This window comes from Stigmatopora argus, chromosome 13, assembly GCF_051989625.1.
Source record: "Stigmatopora argus isolate UIUO_Sarg chromosome 13, RoL_Sarg_1.0, whole genome shotgun sequence".
NCBI lineage: Eukaryota > Metazoa > Chordata > Actinopteri > Syngnathiformes > Syngnathidae > Stigmatopora > Stigmatopora argus.
This window is the reverse complement of record NC_135399.1, coordinates 13,015,944-13,037,651: the sequence shown is the minus strand read 5'-3', so window position 1 is coordinate 13,037,651 and position 21,708 is coordinate 13,015,944. Positions and strand designations below refer to the sequence as shown.

Sequence of the window (21,708 nt, the reverse complement as noted above, 5' to 3'; positions counted from 1 at the left end):
GAAGCTGCTGGGATTTGATTGATAAATAGCGTCCTGATTATTCAAATTTTCAAAGTAATTCATTGTCATTTCAAAGACTGTTTCTAATCTATTAATCAGTATGTGATTTCCCCTTGAGAGTCATGCTATGAAGGAAACATGAAAAAGAGGGTGTTAGTCTGTGTGGACATGAATATATAAGTAAAACAAATCTGTCGGCTTGAAATGAAGGCTCATATTAATCAACTAAATGACTGTGAGCGAGCTGCCCTTTAAAATCCCAGCTGTCCTCGAGAAAGTGCTGGCTGTTAATATTTAATACATACATGTGTAGTACCACCAATCAGTCTGTCATACAAATTAGCTTGAATTAATTCAATTGGCGGTCGAAAAGCCGCCCAATTAACAAGAAGTGCTGACACGTCTACAAGCAAGAATCTGTTTTAACTTTTTGTCTTTGACTTGAAATGTAAATGAAAGTGGAAATTCATTATTTATTTATTTATTTATTTTAAACGGCAAAGTGGCCGAGATTATGAATGTTAATGTACATTTTTTTTACCCTGCTCCTTCCGTGGAAAGCATCGGATCAGGCCGAATGTTAAGCGGATATTTTGAGCTGGCGCATCATAAATATGTATGTACCTGAGGAAAGCAATAAGACATCATCACGGAGATCACCGTGCTGTCAGTCCCCTCGGCTAGGCCCATTAATAAACACTGACAATCGCAGCCCTTGACCTGCCCCTGCCACCCTAAAGGGATGGGAGAGCAACGCATGCGCTATTCCCCCCAACGTCTAAACACACAGTTTAGCGGCGGTTTAGCTTGCAAAGCGTTTACATTTTAATGAAAGGACGGTGGAACCGGAATGTATTCTTATATAACCCCCTAAAATATTTACCTCTGCATGCCAAAGAAAGGAATCAATCAGCCCTAAATAATTTTTCTTCATGGTGACACTACAAAAATGAACACGTCCGATGTATGAATCATTTCACTCGTTGGCTGCAATTGACAGTGACAGATGTCCAATCATGGGGCTCCTTTCATCCTTATGCGGTCAATTCATTTGAAGTGGGAGGGCTGGTAGCGAATGAACATTACTTAAACTGGATTGGATGTACATATATTGCCATCAACGGCATACAGGGATTTATCAGGGGCAGCACTCATGATAAAAAATGTTTACCTGCATGCTATAGCATAACATTTGCATAACAAATGTTGATGACATTTATAAATGTTTTCAATTTCTGAGAAATGGCATTCCAGACATCACAATGAAATTACCTCATTGGCTGGCATTGACAGCGGGAGACGTCCAATCCAAATTGAAAGTTTTAAAAGGATACCATTTGATTTGGTAGAGAACTGCAAGGTCACAACAACTGACAGTGTTTTGACTGTACTAGAAGTTCTTGCTGCTACTAATTTCCCTTTGCGTGGGTTTTCTCCGGGTATTCCTGTGTCCTCCCACATCCCAAAAACATGCATGGTAGACTGGTTGAATACTCTAAATTGCCCCTAGGTACGAGTGTGGGCGTGAATGATTGTCCGTCTCCTGTGATTAGCTGACCACCAATTCAATATGCAGTACAGAAAATGAATGAATGAGTGAAATGACAGAGTAATCTATGTAAAAGGAGGAAATTAACAAAAATGAAAACCCAAGTCAGAAAACGTTCAGTTCAGCGGGAGAAGGCAAACAAATACGTAGCCTTCTTGGAGAGACTGAGCGCTTTATGCCTTCAGGTGGAAGAGGCAACGATGAGTGAACAAGAGGCGTGTTACACCAGAGCTTTTCTCCTCTACCTGTCTGAGCGGATTAACCTTTGTTTATTTGAACCTCTACCTCGAGTTTCCACCACCATCCATCCAGGCAGCTCAAAAGTCTGCCTTCAGCACCTAACCGTCAACCTTTTGTCCTTTGTGCTCCTGCCAATTACGATTAGCGACAGATTTATGACTTGTACTTGGCTACAATTTCAGTATACTGTAGGGTCAAAGAAAACTATTCTGAACACTCACTGTATTGTTACTACTATACAAATAGGATAAAGAGGGATACGGAAAGGTAAAAAAAACTACTGAAGAGCCTTGAGATTTTTAAATTGATTAAGTTACATAAATAGGTAATATATATGTTTTACAAAGGGTCAAAATGTGGTTTTTTTTTAAAATTACATTCACGTATGTATGAAGAGCTGCCCAATGTAATAGCATGCCCCATAAAGGGACTAAAGACTAATATGAAATTTTAAAAAGAATCATTAATGTCAAGTCCGCTCTACCAATGATGCAAAAGAATATTGAAATATTCCCTAGGATCCTTTAACACTTGAAAAACAAATCAGACAAATCATGTTTGTCTTTTAGCATCTCCTGAGCATCCTCTAAAAAGTCTGGAATATGTAGAAAAAAATACAACATTCATTCATTCATTCATTTTCCGTACCATCAACAAATTCAAACAACCACTCCCCATCGTCCCGACAAAAATACAAGATAAAAGTAAAGTATAATTGACTCATGAGCATGTCGACATTCTCTTTGTCAATTTAGCTGTGATTTATGGTTTCAGAATTGTAACTGCTGGGGAGAACAGGCTTCATTGGATGATTCAACTGAATTCCGTGTGTCAACGGCATTGCCTGCTGTTCTGCTTGGATCTAGACATCAGAGCTCACAGGCTTTGCATGAATAACAGAGCTTATCACTGCTGCACTTAAGAAAAACAGTAAGAATTAACTTGAACTGAGGGCAAGGCACACAGGAGTTATTCTTTTCTTGCACAATTAATCAAATATGCACCCTGAGAAACTAAGCTTTATGACAAATGGAAGTAATTAGGAAGATTACTAGATAAGCTTTAATGGGGTGAGTCGGCAACTTGTTGGGTGCTGACATTTCCGCAAAGATTTCTATTATATAATGTAGCATTTCTAAGAAAGTTTTTTCAACTACCAGGAAGGAATTTTGCATTCAGTAACACAACTGAAAGCCGAAAGTAGAATATACTGGTTGCCATGGACGGATATGTATTGTTAATATTATATGTATAGTAAGGGAGGGGTAAGAAAGGCTTTTGTGAAGCCATTAAAACAATTATCTAAAAATAGAGAAAACTTGAAGTTTCTCCTCAATTGATTTGACTTGAATTTTCTAGTTTGGATTGAAACAATTGAAAAAAAATGGACTTCAGTCAAGTAAATTGAATCCATCATTTTAAGTAGAGTGTGCTAAGGTAAATAAGTAAAGTAAAGTAATAATAAAAACGATTACTAGCCAACACATCTTCACTCACAACTCACAATTATCCTTGTGAGTTCATGTATATGTTTTTGGCCATTGGGTCTGTAGAACAGTGAGTTTGAAAGCAGATTTGTCATACTGGCCAACTGGAGTCAATGCTATAGGAGTGTGAATAGGCAGATAATATATAAAGAGTCTGAACAAATTTATAGGGTTGATCTAAAACCACTTTGGACAGCTGTGAAGAGCCTGGTAAAGTTTGGTAGTAAACACACCACTCTGATGGTTTCATCATATCTTGCCGCATAAGACCTTTGAGCCAAAAGGATATAATGTCTTTGCATGATGCTGATCAAATCAGATAGACCATTGGTTGAAAGCATACACACCTATTGTGTTTTGGGAGAAAATATATTTTGCTGCTGTTATAGAGTAAATTTGAGCTTCTGCTTCTTTTGTAAAAGATGCACTGATATTCTGCAATTTACAAACACTCAACAGCATTGGGTCAGCAAGACTCTGCCCTTGTGGGAGGAAAAAGGGCATTGTTTTGATTTTTAATCCTAGTGAGGTGTCGGGTCGAAGTCAAGTTTGGAACTTGTAAATATGAAATAAAGTCAGCCCTTTCCACAAACACCATTAGTTTTCTCTTCATCACTTGTTACCTCTTAAGAGCTTTGCAATTTAAAAGTTCCTGCAGTTTTGAAAGCTTTCACCTCAAATTGGTTGTGAGTTTGTACACAAATATTCTAATGCGTACAAATGGAAATGCAATATTTAAGTGCTGGTAAATAGACAGTATTGTGCTGTCTTATTCTTACATGCAAATATGCTTTCAGAAAATGATTGTTAGCTCTACACTTCCTGTCTCCAGTATTCTTTCTTTAAATTGCCGTGGTAGAGATGCTCACCTAAGACCCTACTGGGCTCCCATTAGCTAAGGCAAGCTGGGAGGTTCGTGCTATAGCCAGCCTGGGACATAGGTTGCACCAACACCCACTGTGGACATTTGCCCACCCTTAGATTAGGGCATAGTATCAATGTAAAATATGATTCGAGTTAGAAAAAAATATGCTTCTACAAGTTTGGAAGCCACTATTCCTACATATCAAATGTACATTTTGGTTTATGAACGAGGGACAAAAATAGCAAAGGATTCACTGACCGCCCAATTAGGGAGATTCCTAAATGACTATGTCAGAAAATGCATCGTCGATCATGACGTGATCAGTGAAATTAAAGTTCGAGCCGACCGACATAAGCAAATTATTCCGGATCTGACAGGCTCATTCATCACCCAGTGGCAGATTCCTTTCTGTCAAGGAAGAGCACTCAATCGGCTTTGGTGAGCTGTGCTGAATGGAATACAAACATCTCATTTAGTGCAGGTATTGTGACTTCTTCTGCAGTCCGGCAAAGAAACAATACACTAGCGCCTGACTAATACCTGGCTCTGAGTAATGCCATCAAGGCTAACATTAACTCATTGGCTGCCTCTGTTAGTGTTGGACATCCAATCTGTTCTGACTGGGAGAGTCTGGCAGTCAAATGAGATTGGGCCCTCTAATAATGTAAGGCAGCGTTCCCCAACCCTTTTCTGACCGCGGATTGGTAAAACTCTCTATTTTCTCGCTGACCAGCCAATGGGAATGGTGAAACTTAAGACAAAATTGGGGACCACTGATGTAAGGCATTTTAATAAGCTTAGTTAAATTAATTGCATATATTGATCCTCGATGGGTTCTACTTGAACAATAAATGGTTCTACCATGTAGATAAAATCAGCTGATAAGAAATTAGATTTGTATATTTCCGTATCATTGTGCAAGCTTCAGAATTTTGTAGTCTCTCTTCATCCCAAATAATAAGCCAAAATGTGGGCTACCACTTCTGCTATTTACACAAGAACATAAAACATAACATAAAAGTAAATCAATCTCTTATACTCGGTCAGCAGGGACATTCATCTACGATTTTTTTTTTTCTTAAACAGAAAACTATTGCTAAGAATAGACTAATGACCCTCCTTTCTGAATGATAAGCTTGAATGATGCCATGGCAACAACCGAGAAACTATCCTTCCGTACGAAGGCTACTATTATCTGTTTTACAATTTACTGAGATTCATAGCATATAGCAAATATCCATTTTTTAATCCAAACCTTACATGAATTTCCTATGAAGCCCATAAGTTTCAAAGCATGTTAACCTATACCAACTTATTATTCTCTGGACTAGCCTAAATATAAACCTTGAATGCAACTACAAAGTGTGAAATGACATGCAAAAAGAAAGAGGCTTTCTGATAAATGTGGGAGGAATCTGAAAATGGGGAGTGTTTGTCTTTTGGAAACTCATTTATCAGCCAGAACCAGGAAGTGCACAGCTTGAAATAAACAATTGTAATCAAATAATTCACTCACACACCTCTTATATCCTAATTAGCCACGTTTACATTAGCAATGATCATTTTCAATTTCACGCCATTTTAACTTGAAGTTAATTAAAGCAAGGTTTGTCATTAGCATGGTCCCACACCCTTCCATACTCACTGCACCTGCATGATAATGGGATGCAAATACATTAGGAGGAAAGGAAAACTAAAGTGCTTTCACGTTTTCGAGTAGTCAACACATACCCCCAAAATAATGGCAATATCCCAAAAAGCAACAACACGTCTACTGCTCGGATTTAACATTTCCCATAATGCCGTAAGTAATGCAACTTTCTTCTTCAGGTATCTAAAAAATATTAACAACTTCCCACATATGTCGTTGTGGGCATGTTGGGCACAACCAGTTGCTTATCTACATAAGAAATGAAATGCACCTCACCAGGCAGCATTTGTTCCGTGAAAAATAACCCAATTAAAAAAAGCTTTGACAAATGGCCACTCACAAGGACATTGGAATAATCAGCAGAATAGTAGTGCATGAGAATTAGTTGCAATAGAAAACAAAGGAAAAGGAGGAATGGAGGAATTATGGTAGGTCAAGTGCAACAAGAGCGAAATTGATGAAATGCCGAAAAGGCACTGATTGATTGATTGATGTTCACAAGCAGTGTTTAAATTTCAACACTAGCTTTAATGAAATGAGGTTACGACCATTTTAATGGGAAAGCGTTTGAACTAATTAGAAAGCAATAACGTTGTTTGTATTAGCCCTAGGAATTTGCAAAGCCGAAATTTTGCAATGATAAGTCAGTAAAAGCAACACTGAAACTGGTGGGGGGTTATTATTTCTTCGTTCAGATGTTTCAGTCCTATAATATATCACAAGAGCGCAATGGAAACATTTAGGTATTTTCAGAGTCATACACTCTAGGGAAGTGATGTACCCAGTCACATGATCACTTCTCCACACTTCACTTCACCAAACAGATTTTGAGTGCTCATCTCCAGCTTTCAATCCAAGCATTCGTAAGTGCATTTAGTGTTAGTCGAGCTTTGTCTATGGCGGGCAATGAAGCTAAAACAATGCTGTGATGTCAATTCTTAACACTCTGATTCCTCTTCAATTGTCACAAACAATTCCAATGTTCATTTTCGCTTGGCTAATCACACTTGTTCACCCTTCTATTTGCTGGCAAATACCTAAAGCCCACTGTAATAAGTCAGCACGGGCTGTGCTGTTGTTTTTCACAGAGATACATGCCAATTTTGAATCTTATTCAATCCCATTTGATGTACTCCTAACGAGCGGTCACCTCTCCCTCCATACATTTTCATTATTGGTTAACAAATTGGACTTTTGGCTCAAAGTTTCAATTAACACTTGAGAATTGATACTTCAGGTTAAAAAAAAATGGCCTAATACAAATGTTGTATTTTCTTGTTTGCCGCTTTACCAACCATTCAAGGTTGTGTTCATGTTTTCCCGGCACAATCATATATTTTTCCAGAGGTGGCTGCTATGCACGGACGGTGTCTTCGATTTAGCGAGAGGAGAAACTCCCTTCCCTCTGAGGCGAGTCCCATCCTCAATGCACAAGGTGGGGGAGCGAGGGGAATCTGGTTTTTCACAGAGCACGCTCCCTGATTGATGCTTTTATAAGTAAGACCTTGCCCCGTGTTCCCCCTGGGCCATGCCTACGCTTCCTGGTATCAATCACGTATCATTTCCATTCTTGCACCGTCGCCTGACAGAAATACTGTAAAGGTGATCGATGTGTGTGTGTGTTAAGTAATTATTAAGTGTCCAGCTACACTAATAAATCACTCACATCATACCAGCACCCCTCCTTATTACCTTTTTGCTCCTTCCGTTTTCTACTTGCCTTGTTACACTTTTTCACTGATAAACAATAGCGTTCACGGTCCGCACACTCGCATCGTGCATTAGAAGGACAGTGAAATCACACAAATGAACAAAGGCCATTAAAACTCGGTGAATGCTCTTCCCACACACTCATAGTGGGTTCTCTAGGTTGGCCATTTTGAAAGATGCAACACTACTGCACTAACAGCCGTACTCCACAATGCTTTTTATACCTTTACTGGAAACGCCTTAAAAATGAAAGTAATTATTTCACATATCCTCCTGACTACCAGGAAAAAAATGCTGTTCAATCACATGTATTTTGAAATTCCCCAATCACAATGTGAAGTAATTGGAGTACTGCAAAATAATTTGGTATTATTGGAAAGCTCTGAATGTCCTTGATAGAGAACAAAAGTTAATGTGATTGGATGCATGGGGTGGGAGATATTTAGGTTTACAATTTTCTTCTACAGAGGACAAATTTGAACTACTGGCAGTCAGGAGGATACGCTTTTAACTGTGGTTTTTTTTTAATTATTTTAACATTCAAACCCAAATATTTAACCAAACCCCAAAATTCTGTTAAAATATGATTGGGGACATAAAGTGTGTTCTCTTGTTTCCATTCATTCATACATCCTGACAAGGACTGCGGGTGGTTACTGGAGCCTATCTCAGCTGACTTCGGACAACAGGTGGGAGACACACTGAATTGGTGGTCAGCCAATTGCAGGGCACAAGGAGGCGAACAACTATTCACGCTTACACTCATACCTAGGGGCTATTTACAGTGTTCAACGAATCTAACATGCAAGTTTTTTGAGATGTGGGAGGAAACCAGAGTACCTGGAGAAAACCCACGCATTAGAGTTAGTTAGTTTTTACATGATGCAACCAGGAAATACATATACCATCCCAGGAGGAGGATCCTTCGTCAACTGTGTTCAATAGGGTCCTTCTTTGTTGGTAGGTGCAACCTCAAAGTGGGACATGGCTAATGTCAGAGTTGCCGTGGTGATACTGGGATAATGTCTTATTCCCTTTAGCTTGAGGTCAGTTGGTTTTCTACGGACTTTTGATTGCCGTGCAAGCGCGGCCAGTGAGTCAGGAAATGTTGGTAAGCTCGGGCGTTAATGAGATGACTGCTATCAATCAAGGGTGGTGGGAGATGACATTTAACACGACTGTGGCCATGAGGAATGTGTAGTGGCAGGCAGAAACCCTGTTGTACTCATGGACCGCCTGTTTCACTTGCGAAAACATAAGTCAAACGGATAGATGAAGGCTTGGAGCGAGTGTTGTCAAGATCAGAGTCATCAAACATGATAGTTGTGATTACTCTTCAACATTATGTTTTAGAAGCTTGTCATAATACTGTATTCATATTGGAAGTTTATTGAAGGAGCAACTACTAATAAGTACTTATGGGGAAGAAACTATGTGACATAGCATGTCACATATACAAAGGCAAATTGTGTGTTATGCGATAAAATTTTCTACATCCGCGCATGCAGGTCACTTTACTCAATGCAATGTTGTGATGTCAGCATATATATATATCACTGATGAACTATCAACTACAGAGTACATTGGTTCTTGCATAGTGTGCATGCTAAAGTCTGACCTCGAAATGAACAAATGATGTATTCCAGCTCTATTTTGCTTTTTAATTTATATCTGGTTTAGATCGCCAGTCTGGAATTGCAATACCCAAGGTCTCGCAAATGGTTTCTTTTCAGCTTAGACAACCATGACAGTGACAAAATTTCTTCCAGTTCCAGCTTCCTTCCTGACTGCTTTGGAAATTTCCCAGTCATTTCTGTCAACATGTCTTTTTGGCAGCTTTGCTGCAACATCTTTCAGATGCAGTGTTATGTGCCAGCAAAAAAAAGGCAAGTGACTCACGGTTGATTTTAGCATCAAATTGGCTACAAAAGGCCAGGTGCCAAACACACATCCTCTGATGTTGCAGGTTGATAATACATTGCACTCACCTTAGCTGGTACGCAGGATCCTCGACTCTACAACTTTGAAATGTAGCCATGCTTGACTGGAACCATCCTCAGCTGTCGTCTTAAACACACTCCATCAATGTAGCTGTAGAGAAAGGAAGGTCTTATGTTCTGTTTGTATTAGTGTTGGCACATCTACTGTCAATGCCTAGGTCGAACACTCCACAGAGGAAATTCCACTTCCCTCACTTTTACTTCCATCACGGTAATTGTTGGCAAATTACCTTGTTTCTTTGACTGTCCTTACACAGGATGACTAAGACATGCAGCTAATAGAGGTCTCATGTCATTCAGTCAATTCAAGGCCTACACTTGGACCAAGGTTACTACCAACTTACTTGAACAAGTAGAAAAACACAGAACAGTACATAACATAGAACGTCTTTAGGGAACCAGACTACTATGTACGGGTTTGAAAAGAAAAAAAAATAGTTGTGGAAATGATTTACAAAACCCCCTTTGTCAGATTTGGCAGTGCACTACATTTAAAATATAAGTGAAGGAAATTGTGACGATTGTTATTGCGACAGCATTCATATGTGAGCTTTATATCTCAGTGTGTGTCCAGCTCTGAGTCAGGCTGACAGCAAACTCCTATGCAGCACAAGAGTAGCGCTTTGAACAACCCACTCACTGACTTTCTAAAGTTTCTCATCTGACTTACAAACAAACAGTGCTGCTGTCAATCACACAATCTTTCTATTCCTGTTAGGTGATAAAAACATGGCTTGTATTTCTTGAATTACATTTATAGTTATTCCTGTTCAAAGAAGATACGAAAACATTTGATAATTTCATTTGATCATTTCAGATACGATGGTGTTCTTTTTAAGAAATAGTATCTCTCCATTTTCTAATCTCAAGTATTTGTTAATTGTATGTACTTTTTCCATTGATAGGGTAGTTTTTAGCAAGAAGATGGACAGAAAATTGGTTGCTCAAATACTAGTAAAGTTGAGGAAATTCAGAGACCAAAATTGTCCTTTTGACGGAATAAGTACTGATTTAGCAAATGCTTAAATGATAGCGCCATTTTTGATTAGCTGTGTGTGTATTGAGTTTGCAGGCTGACAGGCGCCAAAAGAAAACTGGGAAATATCTTTGACAGAGGGACATATAATGCAAGATAAAGTGAAGCAAACAGGAAACTAGAGAGGAGAGAACAGCAGGTAATGATGTGGGCTGATGGAAAAGCTGCATCCTTTCATGATGAGCGCATTTCTTTGACGCAAGTAAGAAGGAAACAAGCTTATTATTTGTTCTTTTGGGGAGCAAAAGTACTCACAATAAATTATAAAATGTATAATATAAATAATAAAAGGAGATTCATGTATTGCTCATTTTATTTGTTTTGCTCTTATTTGTTGGTTTTTTTCAACTTTGCATTGTGGAATGAAGATTTCTTGCACAGTTTAAAGTTAAATGGCCATTTGCACTAGCCAGTCCAATGCAATATCAGGAGTTATAATGATATATAAGGGCAATTGTAGCAAAGAAAGTGGAAGAGCCAATATTGTTGTGGGATATAAAAAGCTTGTGATTAAAGGGGAAAAAACGAAAAGAAATCAATTTGTAATAATGAATTCAGTTTGTTAGATTGCTAGTGGATCAATGGGACCCTGTTTTGGAATTTGTTTTTTTTCTTCAACCTTAGAGGGTCAACTGTATTTACAGCATCGCCAGTATGGCGTTAGATTGCTGCCACAATTCCATAAGCGTATGTGAAATACGGTCAAGTGAAAAATGTATGTACATACGTATAACTTTGCATGTGATGCACATTTCATCTGTGCTGGGAATTCTCTTCATATTGCAAGTATGCCAATATTCTCAACCAATCAGGAGTCGGGATGCAGGGCAAATTCTGATTGAGTAGAAATATAATGGAAAATATAACACTTTTCTTTCTCCTGTTTATATTTGACAATAGGGCTTTTGAGAATAGTGGCAGACTTGTAACATGAAGTGAATCGCAAACGCAAGTGAAGTGTGCATCACGAGGGAACGTCGCGAACACCTTTTACGTTTGCATTATTTCACATTACACCTATGGAGTTGTGGTAGCAATCTAATGCCATTTGTCGGTGGTTTATCAATATAAAAAGGAACAATCATGACCCGTTTGGTCAAGCATCTCATTTTTACAGGCACGAGAAATACTTGTGAGATTACATTTTACCAACAAAATTTGTGATCTGGCACCTGTATTATGGGCTGCCATCTCATCTGTCAAGAAGGTCAGCATATGTGGATAGGTGGCTATTTTCAAGCATACAAGACGCTAAATTGCTTTTTTCCCCAATGGCAGTGAAATCATAGTTTATGCTTAGCTTCAAGTGACCCCATTCATGAAGATGTAACTGCACAGTGCGTTTTATTAAACATGCACTCCACCATTCCAAACCCAATATGATTGCTGACTGTACTATGTATGTATGCATCTACATAACAGCCTTCTTATGACGCACTGCCGCCCACTATTTGATTTGTACTGACCACTGTCACGCCGGTCTATTTCTACAGATCCATTCTTACAATTTCTTTTTTTTCCTTTTTTTAGATAAGAGTCTTGGGTGAAAAAGATTACTACTTCCCATTTAATAACAAGACATGACCCAGAATTACCCCCCCAAAACGACTCCATATTACATTATTCGACAACATTCTTTCCACCTGCAGCATACCTACCAGCATTAAAGCATTTTCATGCAATTTCTCTGGAAATTGCATTTTCTTGTTGTGTTTTTCCCTTTTTTCCCTCATTTTAAACTCAGTACTGCAGTATATTCTGCTCAGAACCCAACTAAATAACTGACAGTAGCTGATATGACTGGTTAAAACCCAGTCTGCCCTCCTGCCACCCTAGCAGCAGTAATGATGGCGGCAGCAGAGGATATAGTGCCGGCCATTCAGACGCCCATCCATAAAATCCCAGCTCGTGTCTCTCAGTGTGAATTAGCGTTCGTCCTCTTGAATTACACAGCCGACCTGTGCCTTATCTGCAATTATCAAAACACCATGAACACAACCTCTTTTAAACAACACAATATAATGGGCCTGTCATCGGATAGGAGTGGAATCCAATACCAGATTACCAGCCACTCAATGGGTCTCCACGACTACTGCAACGGTCATTTTGACAAGATCACAAAGTCGACGTATCCACTCTGGGGACACATTTACACCAGTAATTATGGCACTTCCACTAGATCGCACACTTGTTGTTGATTCAAATGCCAACATTCACTTTAATTATTTTGTCCCAAGCACGCTTTTACTCATCTCTGTGCACAGTCAATATATGCTCTTTATGTCTGCATGTATTATTTCAAATAAAGTGATACATCTACTTACGAGTGCCTCTAAATACAAAACTTTTAGGATATGATATACTGACACCCTGAATCGGTGGCCAACCACTCGCAGTACTTTAGAACAATCCTTGTTTTAAAAAAAATTGGCGGTGTTGAACATGAATGAATGATTGTAAACCTACACTGACAGCTTTTGCATTTCCTACTCGTACACTCAAGTATGAATCAAAGGGTATTTATTCAGCTTTATTTTTGTTCAAACACAAGAAAAAAAGAAGGTCAAAAGGCTTAATAACACGCTCTATTCTTCATCATTTTAACATTCGGAGCATGCTTCTGCAGAGAGATGAGAATCAGATCAGAAGGTATTGTTTGGCTTGAAGAATGAAGTGAATTCAGCATTAGTATATAGATATTTAATGATATAAATGTTGAGATTCTCTATATTAATTAGAGACTGCACGCTTCAGTAGCGTTAATATTTTCTAAATCATTGTATGATGGTTATAAATGAAGCTGGCTTGCAGACAGACAATAAGTCATGCCAACTGCATTAGTCTTTCCTTTCACGAGTGTGCGACTGCACTAGTAATTGCGATTAACTACAATACAGATTGTGCGATTACAGCTAATTAAATTCAAGTTCAATATGGTTGTAGAAATTGATGAAGTATAGAGCTGAAATTTATCTTTAACTGTATGAAAAACTTAATTTGATTAGATTATGGGTCACTATGGTATTGTGTTGATTATTTTTCAGTGTCTGCTCAGGATTTGGTCTGATGGTTGCTGAAAGTTTGGTGGGGTTTAGGCTGTGTCTCTAACCACGACCCTGAAGAGGATAAGTGGCAGAGAAAATGGATGAATGGATTTCTGAGTACCTGTGGAGTGAAAGATGGGTAGAATAAAAGAGGTCAGGAAAAATAGTGCTAAAAAGTGTTAGTATACACTGCTCCGGAGAAATCTGTTTGAATTCAGAGAACATTTTTCAACCACACAATTTATTTTCCGCAGAAAAACTTGGCCAGAAAATGATACCAGAGTGTGGTTATGGTTTTCAAACAAGCCATAGAAAACTAAACGTAAATAATTGCAGTCACTGTTGTTTTTTTGGAGGCTACTTTGAAGGGCATTTATTAAACTCCAAAGTGGCTCAAATCATTATTTCAGCCTGAAAAAACACCTTTGATGCCTCACAACCTGCTATACTACATCATGTGTCAACATGTATTATGGAATGGGCTGCCCGGTGCTTCAGAATGAAGTAAAGTCTTTAAAGTTGTTTTTTGTTCTTTCTGACACAGGCAGTGTAAACAAACTTAAAAGCACTAGTAACTATTATTAGTAGATAATTAGATATCTTTACATTTGAGCAAAATTATGTATCGTAATGTAGTACTTTTCTTGACATTGTAGAGTTGCTTGATGCATTTTAGCATTTGTGGCAGGTCGGTTTAAGGACGATTAAAAATAAAGTGAGAGGGGGAAAAGCAGCCCTGTTGTCTGATTTTTCAACACAACGAAAACCGTACTTTTGTGGCGCGTATCAATGAGTGATATGAAATTATAGTTGTTTTTTTCCATATTGCACAGTACTACCTGCGCTTTGTGTCCTACAGGGTTAAATGTTTTTGTAAATATCAGATGAGCGCATGTCAGCATGTGTAAAGGAATGTTTGTATGGCTGACGAGCTGTGACCAAGCTACCATTGAACATTGTAAGATGAAAACGGGCTGAAAAGCATCGTGCTATGACTACTAAACACTGCCCTCCACTTTCTATGTCTGCCTGGCTCTCTGATCTGAGGCTTACACACAAATACAAAAGCAGAACTAAACATACGCTAAACGCACGGGCGGGTGCTGCAGATGGGCCATGTCACACAGTCTTGCCCTACAAACAAGCTCAGGAGGGCAACACAATACCAAAACAGCTCATTAAACACTATTAGCCTGTCATTTCCTCTAAGTGAGCACTTTCTCGATGCCTCTGGTTAGCAAAAAAGCATCAAGTCGGACAAAAAGACAGGCAAATGAAAAAGGAGCACGCAGCCATTTAATGACACTCATGGGAATGGCACAGAGGATAATGTGTTGTCAACCATCACACATACGGAAAAAAAAAAAAAACTATAATTAGGGTCGGAAAAGAGCCTCAACATTTTAATGGCAGGCCAGCTGTGGTCCATGTTGAATTCCAGTGAATTATTAGCCAAAAGCCATGCGATGCATTGCTGAAACCTAAACATGAACCAACGAAATATTCTGGTTCATTTAAACTTGGGGGTTCTACTGATGTCACTTTGACCCACACGATAAAATGGCAGCAATCAGCATTTCCTGTCTCGTAGCCAGTCGGCCACTGATCAATGAGATGCCACAGAGGAGCCAGACCGCAAACCAAACCGAGACTAAATAGATGATTAACATGGCTCAATGTTTGGATGAAGGGTGACTTGGTCAAGTAATCCGCAGGTTTCCGGCAATTAACAGTAGAGACCTAAACTCACCTACATAACTAGAGTTGCCATGGTTACTTGATGGGAAGGGGGATGTTGAAGTGCAACAAATGTGTAGACAGAATTTCTGAAGCTAACCTCTAAAGGACTAATCCATCTCTCTCAGCTCTTTGTAGTTTTATCTGGACACTATTTTTACAGTATGATTTTGTATTTTCCCATGGAGCATGGCCTCTACTCATCACAGCACAACAGGGACATGAGGGAAACTAGTTATTTGTAAACCACCATATTCCATTTCATTAACTGATTTAGTTTAAATTTCAATAAAATAGGACTAAGCTTAAGCCTCTTGTCCAGCTTCTGAACTCTATTCCAAAAACCTGATTTTTTTAATTTACTGTACTTTTTTTTATGCGGCCGCTCTTTAGTGAATTGTATTTTACCCCCCAAAAATAATATTATATTAAGACTATTAATATCTGCTTGCTATTCATAATCGTTCATCCCTACAAATTTCTATGTTCTTTACGATGAGTAATTTCCTAATAATGATCCTATTCAGGATCACAGATGTCCGAGTGAACCCACTTCAACAACATTTTTTATTATGTTGACAACTCGTTACATTAGGATGACAAACGAGAGTAAAAACAAAGCAGATTTGGTACATTTACCATTTTGGCCATGCATTTTTATATGAATTGCCTACCCAATTCAGCAGACATTAAGTCAAGATTGCCACTGATGTTCTTGCCTTTTGAAGAGAAGGTTTCAGTGATATGCAGCCATCTGAGGGAGAGGGCTTTTAATTAAAGACGCAAACGTCGGCACTATCGATAAAGTCATCCAAGTTAATGCACTGTGAGTTGTTACCAGGGTGTAAAGTGATTGGGGGAGTTTATTTACACCACGGTAGCAGAGTGAATCTGCTTTGATGCTCCATGATCTCTGACCAAATGAAAGCTTGTTGTAAATACCATCAATTCACCGCAAGCTGAAGTTGACACATAGGTGATCTCATATGCCCACATGAAATGGACCTTTTCATGATCTGCCTGCTGTATTTCTACATGTTAACCTATTTTTGACCCCTGTCCCCACCAAAAAAGGTCCCCTGTGAAGGGGAATGGTCTGATGCCTGCATACTGGGTTGGAATGAGTCGCTAAAGTTCAATCCCATACCCAGTGTATCCAGTGGTTAGCCAATCGCAGGGCACAAGGAGACGGACAACCATTCATGCTCACACTCATACCTAGGGGCAATTTAGAGTGTTCAACCAGCCTTCCGCGCATGTTTTTGGGATGTGGGAGGAAACCGTAGTACTTTTAGAAAACCCACGCAAGCTCAAGGAGAACATGCAAACTTCACACAGTGAGGACCAACCTGGGATCGAACCCTCAACCCCAGAATTGTGAAGCCGACGCACTAACTACTTGGTCAACGGGCTGCCTATATTATGTTTAAAAAAAGCCAGTAATTTGTTACACCATTTTTTAAAAAGGATCATATTATACTGAGTAAAGGGCTATTATGTTTATCTTTTTTAATAATCCATCAACCAAAGTTAATCTGATAGTGTTCAAGTCTGCTTCTTAAAACATCCACAAAAATACTTCCAAAAGCTGTTCGTTTTAAATTGTGTGTTCTTATACAAAGAGAAAGGGGATCTGCATGTAACTCTATTGTCCGTTTCCGAATACCAATCACTCTCCAGAGCATGGTAGAACCAAATTGAGAATTCAGTCTTTGATTCTTCAATACACTGTTTTTTATGCATATTTCTTGGTTTATTCATAGATCCAATATGACTGTGGGACCCTGAAGGCCTAAAAGGTTGCTGAAATTATTAAGTTCAAAGGCAAGAGAGAAAATTACTCACAGACTCAAGTCTTTAGACGTAGAGTGGTCCTTCTCACAGTAGTGAAAGTTCACAATGCCTCACGGGTGGTGAGATGAGTGCTTGAGAGGCCTGCTCCTTCTCCATCTGGACAATGCATTAAAGTTCTTGAGTGAGTGTCAGAAAGTTTTTTCTCAATCACAGAACTTTACATACATAGAAATTCGTCAAATAAATGCTACCTGTTAGTGAACCCCAATTACATTGCAAGTCAGATATTCACAACTTAGAGTAGAAAACAGGATAGATATCTCTACAATTTTTAGAACCATGACTGCACATTTTTTACGTTTATTTTAAAATATTTGGGGATAAATAAATACTTTCTTAACAATAACAAGTGAATAGGGACACATCTATTGCTCATAAGTGCTTGTGCTCTTTGTTTTCTGTCTTAAATTAGGAATAAAATGGGCAGGGGTTGTCATTGAAGCCTCAGACGCTTCAATGAAAAGTGCTGCTCTAAAATTGTTTGGGGGTGGAATAGTAAATTGATATGTGGCTTTAACAAGAAAAATAATCAAAAAGCTCTTTCATCATTCCATAACACATAGATCAATTTTAAACAATGTAATTCATTAAAAAAGAAGGCTTTAAAAGCTTTCATGTCTGTCCATGGAATTCTTAATGAAACACCACGGAAGTCAAGGAAGGCCTGATAGAGGTGCACTGATTGACAATTAAATTTGATTTCTTTGTCCAAGCAGAACTATACAGCTGAGAGGTTCCTTTAATTCAGAAGCAAAACACATTTGTGACGTAAATGTTCGACAGAAAAAAACTATTACCCAAAATATATGCATAAACAATATTTTTTGGTGCATGCCGGTTTCTTTATGACCGGTAAGGGATTCAAACACATTACCAGTATACATAGCTATTAGCAACTCTGGTACTCCTATCATTGTCTAATTGCTTTTGACAAGTCACCAGGTACAACATATTGTCTTGTCCCCCAACGTGTTGATGATGTTCACATCACGCATCACAATCGAGAGCTAACTGCCATATCTGATTGACACCGGTGATAATTCAATTACTTGAGTAGATGAACACGAGTGGGCTAATAGAATGTCAGAGAGGTATAACGAGGTGATAATGTCCACTTCATCTGCCAGTACTATTAGCCACCCCTGCCGTGCAAACCCTCTCGCTGCCACACCAACAGGGGGTCTTTGCTGTGCCACATTTCCAAAACAAAGAAGAGGACAACATACTTACAATATGTCATCTGTAGTATCAAATCTGTACTATTGAATCTCTAGTTTGGATAGCTCCAGGACCTCCTGGAAAATGGCCACACCAATATTGGCAGTTTCTAATACAATCAGCAATCGTAAGAATATGTTTTCCAATTACTTCACTGACCGACCATAACTCAATATGGCGATTGTGGATAGTAAAAAGGCAAACCTGTATACTGTATCTGAAGTAATGCCTCCTCCACACACTGGTACGACCATTCATTGATCATAGTACCAGTTGGGGTTGTGTTCTATTTTTTGCTATTCAACGGAGACATTTCTGGTCAGGAGAGTGCTCATTTGCCAGAGATGTATAGGTTGTTTCAATGCACTCAGTCAGTATCCTTTGTGTCGCATTGACTTACTGTACTTTAGGTTATGTCCATGTTGTGAGCAACTGGGAAGGAATAATCGATGTTACCTTGGTAAATGCCCTACTTTTATTTTTAGGATGGGTGCTTAGTGAGTTTGAATGAGCTAGAATTTTGCAGTTTCAGGTTACCTCAAGTTGCTAAGAGTCGTTTTTCTATATATTAATCTTGATTAATCACAATTAGTCGAGTAGTAATATTTGTTCCCCAAGGCTCCTTTTTTATATTTGATTTTTTTTTTAGAAAATGAATGAATTGCAATTAGTTCCGTTTCAAAACAACAAAGCCAACACAAGTTTCTCAAAAAGGCAAAGTGTGGAAAAACAAGATAACAGTTTCATATTTATATTCCAATGTATGACTTCTTTAATCATATCATGGCCATCAGTAGTTATGAGCCGCAGTTATAATATAGTCCGCGGTACAATGGAGTGACAGACAATAATCATTTTTAATCTGCTTATTATGCTCATTACAGCTGCATTGTGTAAATATTAAAATCGCACAATGACAATAGCAGCTCATTCAACGGCGATAATGATTTTTTTTTTGTTTTTTTAATCTTGCTCATTTTGAGTTGACACATTATGCGCCAAAATTACCCTGGGCTTTTAGAGCAGAAGCAGCTGTGGTTTTACTGCTTATCATTTTTAAATGGACAGAAGAAAAACATTGTATTTCTATATAATGACTTTCTGAAAATGGCCAAACAGTTTAGTTATGGGTCCCGGTCAATAAATAGTAAGGATGGATAAGATAAACTTTATTATTCTCCACTTTATACTATATTTACAGGAGAGTTGCAAGAAAGTTACACTTAATTGCAATCCAGAATATTATTGTTTACTTTCAAAATGGAGTTGTCGGTTGGCAAAGTTGACTTATCCCCAAGCCATAAGTCTCCCATTGCCCAACAATAGAATGAAATTAATTGTATGCAATTGAAAAAACTTTTCCTTGTGTGTACCTTGGGATATCACGCCTGCTTTTTGTCTTTGACACCATTGTTGATTTCTTGCCGCTATTCAAACGGAACAAGTGACAATCTCGCAGGACGTTAACAACCTCTCACAGGTTATTAATATGCTCGCCATCAAAGTCTCACTATTCAGTTTCGATTCATAACATACAATCATTCAAATAGAAATGTATGCTGCTGGTTGGAAAAAACAATATTTCCTTAACTTATTCTACAGGTTTAAACCTGAAATGTTCATTTAAATATTAAATCAGTGACAGAAGCAGTCTTTCTCTCTATTGTAATGAATAAAGATTGGCACACATATTTATATATACACTGGGAAATGGCTACTCAGAGGCAATCAACTAACTGATAATAGATTTGTGTCCTGATTTTATAGTTCCACTGCAACTGATGTACTTATCGTTCCCTTAAATGGCATTATGGGAGGAAAGAGGTGCTTCAACCTAGTAAAATTAGCAGTGAAGCACCCACTTCCTCAAATAAAGTATTGCTATGTAGACTGCATTGACCTAATGCTTAGATTTTCATTATACATATATATTTTATGTATTGGTAATTTAAAAAAATACATTTAAAAATGTGTCTGTGATATAGCTGGACATTAGAGTTTGAGGCCTTTAGATAATATTGACATTTGGTATGATAATGATGAAAGGCTACCGATCATGTGGCTCATCATTCTGTTGTCAATTTAGTGTGCCACAAACTGATTTTTTTTGTTTTAGAATTACAGGGGCTTAAAAATTTTGAGGATGGTAAGAAAGCCGCTTGCTATGTGCAGTGGAGGTTAACGTTAAATGTGGAACATCCACAAGGTTTGTCCAACAGACTGAGCTCATGCTTTGCCAAACTGGCAGTATGTAATCCTGCAGCAGGAGGACAGAAGGAAGTCTGGGCAGAAGGAAAAAGGGAAGAAAAAAATAAAGGACTCTCATCAAAGTAAGACGCAAACAGATAATTCATTTTGGAATGGGAACAGAGAGAATGTGGTGCGATGACCCGAACATGTGTAAGCAGTGTATGGCCCTTTTCCAAAAACAGCTAAATCATTTATTTACCAAGAACCTGATGTGAATATTGGCGAGTTATTCATTCACTCATTTTCTGTTCCATTAATTGTCAAAGGGCCAAAGGGGTGCTGGAGCCAATCAGAGCGAACTTTGAGCAGTACAATTGGTTGAACAAAAAATATTTCATACAAATTCTAGTCTTTTTAGGCCAGATGTTGCTCAGAAACCATTTTGTTTTCAATTGAATGAACTATTCCATGGCATAAAATTCTAAAGAAAACTTTGATAAGGTGTCCCTGAGCCTTCAGCTCAGTAGTCATTATCCTTGCAGTTCTCTTAACATATTTTATTTAGAATAACACTCAAGGCTGCACATTGCTCGGCATCCACTTTGTCTTGTAGTTAAATTGTAAGTAATCTAATGAACTATTCAGTGGGATAATGTTCTACATTGAATCTATTTCTTGCATCAATGAAGACCGTAATGGCTCCAAGAGCATTGTGGTGCGCCGCACTTTTGCTTCGATGACTACCCTCATGGTACTGCTTGCTTTATACAGCAAAGTACTTTACTCACCCTTTTTTTTTGCATTTTCCCGATGCAAATTACTCCATTTCAAAAATGTAATGCATCATATTGCAAATGAAGAACATTTTGTACAAGTGCCATTGGGTCCCTTGACAGTTCAGAAAAGTGAGTACCCAAAAACTTCAGTATTCCCTGTCCTAATAGTAAAGGTGTTTTATCATAGAATTGTCCTGGTTTCTCATGTACACAAAAGTAACACACACACACACACACACACACACACACACACATTCGTATATACAAAGTATACTGATAGCTAAATAAAATTGAACCATCAACCAAATTTTAAGCCATCATAATAAGGGAACTGACACTATTTGCGCAAAT

At 38.3% G+C, this 21,708-nt stretch overlaps 1 protein-coding gene across 4 annotated transcripts in view; it reads right to left on the bottom strand.

Annotated features, from left to right (window-relative positions):
* Positions 1-21,708, bottom strand: part of asic4a (acid-sensing (proton-gated) ion channel family member 4a) — a 121,313-nt gene that overhangs the window by 94,146 nt on the left and 5,459 nt on the right. For all 4 annotated transcript variants that reach the window (XM_077616913.1, XM_077616914.1, XM_077616915.1 and 1 more), the window contains 2 exons: positions 17,165-17,269; positions 9,491-9,593 (listed from right to left, as the gene is read on the bottom strand). The gene's annotated coding sequence lies outside the window, so the exon portion shown is untranslated. The remainder of the gene's footprint in view (positions 1-9,490; positions 9,594-17,164; positions 17,270-21,708) is intronic.